This window comes from Dasypus novemcinctus, chromosome Y (assembly GCF_030445035.2).
Source record: "Dasypus novemcinctus isolate mDasNov1 chromosome Y, mDasNov1.1.hap2, whole genome shotgun sequence".
Lineage (NCBI taxonomy): Eukaryota > Metazoa > Chordata > Mammalia > Cingulata > Dasypodidae > Dasypus > Dasypus novemcinctus.
The window spans coordinates 14,608,285-14,611,406 of record NC_092216.1 but is presented as its reverse complement, the minus strand read 5'-3'; the positions used below and the strand labels follow the sequence as shown (position 1 = coordinate 14,611,406).

At 39.7% G+C, this 3,122-nt stretch overlaps 1 non-coding gene across 1 annotated transcript; it reads right to left on the bottom strand.

Annotated features, from left to right (window-relative positions):
- Positions 1–1,005: 1,005 nt before the first annotated feature.
- LOC139438438 (U6 spliceosomal RNA) lies at positions 1,006–1,112 on the bottom strand. Its single transcript, XR_011648112.1, has one exon. It is a non-coding gene; the product is annotated as a U6 spliceosomal RNA (small nuclear RNA).
- Positions 1,113–3,122: the final 2,010 nt, after the last annotated feature.

The window sequence follows — 3,122 nt, the reverse complement described above, 5'->3', positions numbered from 1 at the left end:
TTTGGGGCACTGCTTCACTACAAAGATAATAGTTTATCCCATAGTTCACATTCTCCCCCAGTACATACAGTTGGTTACAGTAGGATATATAAAGTTCATCATCTGACCCTGCAATATCATTAAGGACAACTCAAAATCCTCAAAATGCCCCCACATCACATCTCTTCTTCGCTCTCCCTGCCCTCAGCAACTACTATGTCCACATTCTCTAAATTGATGCTAAAATTTCATCTATTACTCATCACAATAGTTTCATAGTAGAATGTCAGTAAGTCCACTCTAATCCATATTTTATTCCTCCATTATGTGGCCCCTGGGATAGTGATGTCCTCTCCACTTCTAGAACAAGAGGGTTCTTAGATTCCACATGAGTGATGGATGCAATTCCTCTGCTTATAGTTAAAGGCACTCTTGATTCCCTGTTGTGGTGGTTGACCATCTTCACCTCCCTGTTAGTTGACTTGTGTAAGACCAATGAACCAGAGAGTAGGAATTGCCACTCTGCTGAGGCTCAGGGCCAGCTAGCCATGGGTAGTCTAGATATTCAAGTCTCCTGAGTATGGACCATCTCTTCTACCAACCACAGGTTTGGTAAAAGTGACAGAAGATGCATGTGTAGAAAAGGCACACCTGAGTCCAACTCCATCACACTCAGGTGCACAAATTCCAAAGTAGGGCCCTCTGACATGGCACAAAGCTCCAAATCCATCTGCCATGACTATATACCCTATGGAACTCTGTAGCCTTCAGGAGAACCAGTATGTAGGGTTGTATCTACTTTGGCTTTTTCTGGGGTCCTGCTGAGGTGTGTGTAACTGTGACCCCTCTGGTGACCTCCTGATCCCTTTTGGAAGACCCTCAGCCACATCAACTCATTTGTCTTTGCCATTTCCCCCTTTTATTCAAGGTCAAAAAGCAGTTTTTAACACTTGATCCAACATGTAGACTAAGATATTCTGCAGATCTGATTGACCCTTTTATTCGAGGTCTCTTTCTAGCTGCTTCTAAAAATATGAACACTTCGTGAATTTGCATGTCATTCTTTTGTAGGGGCCACGCTAATCTTCTCTGAATCATTCCAATTTTAGTATATGTGTTGCTGAAGTGAGCTCCTCTTTTTTTCTTTTCTTTTTTCCTTTCTGTATCCCTTTTTCTATTAGGTGCTGCAGGCAGTGTTTCTTGTTTGCTGTGTTTCCTCATCCTCTATATCCTCTTTTCTGTGCATACTGATTTAGGCTACCAATGCTATCCCCTTTTCTTTACATCTATCTCTCTTCCATCTCCTGTTGTTTCTCTCATATTCCACCTCTTTTGTTCAGCCCCAATTTTTCTGACTTTTATTGCTAACACCTCTATTTTGGTTTCAATCTTTCCCATAAAAGACAGAACACTCTTTATGTTATTGTCTTGTCTTTTCTCTTTTCCTTTCTCCTGACAATACTGGCCTTCTAATTGATACTATATTCTCCATGTTCAGTTTCTCATCTAATTGTAGGTACTCCACTTTTTTATTTTTATAAATCTACACAGCTTACACGAGTATAATATTCATTCCCATAGTTATCACATGGTTCTTCTGCCTACACTTACTATCAATACAACTGTTATACATTTTCTTTTCTAACCTCTTTTGCATTCTCTGGCCTTAATATTTTCCTTCAAGAGAACTTAGACAACAACAAGGAAATAGAATAAGAAGACAAAGTGTCAAAGAGAAGATTTAATACACACATAAAATCAGCACCTAAATAAACCCCATGACTAGATGGAGAAGCTAATCAACTGAGAAACCCCATCAACATAAAAGGATGACCAGACAGCAACAAAAATTACAAACCATGCCAATAATCAGGAAAACATGACCCAATCCAATGAACAAACTAAAAATCAGGAAGAGGAGCAGACCATTGAACGACTAATCAAAACTCTCAAAACAAACATCATGGACCTATTTAATGAAGTGAAGCAAGAGTTTAAGAATATTATGAAAACACTTGGAAAGCATGCAGAGGAAATTATAAACATATGCAAAAAAGATAATGGATATGATGGTGATGAAAGGCACAATCCAAGAAATCAAAATACACTCTCGGATGTGGACTTGGCTCAATGGATAGAGCATCTGCCTACCACATGGGAGGTCCATGGTTCAAACCCAGGGCCTCTTTGACCAATGTGGACTGGCCCACATGCAGTGCTGATGCACACAAGGAGTGCCATGCCACGCAGTGGCGTTTCCCATGTAGTGGAGCCCCATATGCAAGTAGTGCACCCTGTAAGGAGAGCTGCTGAGCATGATAGAATGTTCAGCCTACCTGGGCATGGCGCCACACACACACAGACCTGATGCAGCAAGATGATGCAACAGATAGAGACACAGATTCCTGGTGCTGCTGACAAGAATAGAAGTGGACACAGAAGAACACACAACAAATGGACACAAAACAGACAACTGGGACATGGGGGGAAAGGGAGAGAATTAAATAAAAATAAATCTTAAAAAAAAAATCTCAGCAAATAACAGCGGATTTGAAGAGTCAGAGGAAAGAACCAGTGATGTCGAAGACAGTATACCTGAGATCAAACAGATTGTAGAACTGATTGATAAAAATACAGAGAAAACCTAGCAGGGACTTAGGGACCTAAATGACAACACAAAATGCACAGATATATACATTATAGGCATTCAAGAAGGAGAAAAGAAGGGAAAGGACACACAAAGGGTATTGGAGGAGATAATGTCTGGATACTTCCAAAACCTAATGAGGGAGATGGAAGTACATGTCCAGGAAGCACAACACACCCAAAAAAGCATAAATCCCAACAGGCCTACCCTAAGACATATACTTGTCAAATTATCCAATATGCTCAAGACAAAGAGAAAATACCGAAGTCAACAAAAATTTTAAAAAGAAGAGAAACATCACATACAAGGTAAGCTCAATAACATTAAGTGTTGATTTCTTATCCAAAATCATAGAAGCAAGAAGGCAGTGGTATGACATAATCAAATACTAAAGAAAAGAATTTCCAGCCAAGAATACTCTATCCAGCAAAGCTGGCATTCAAAAATGACAGACAGTTAACAATATTCACAGATAAACAGAAACTAACAAAGTATG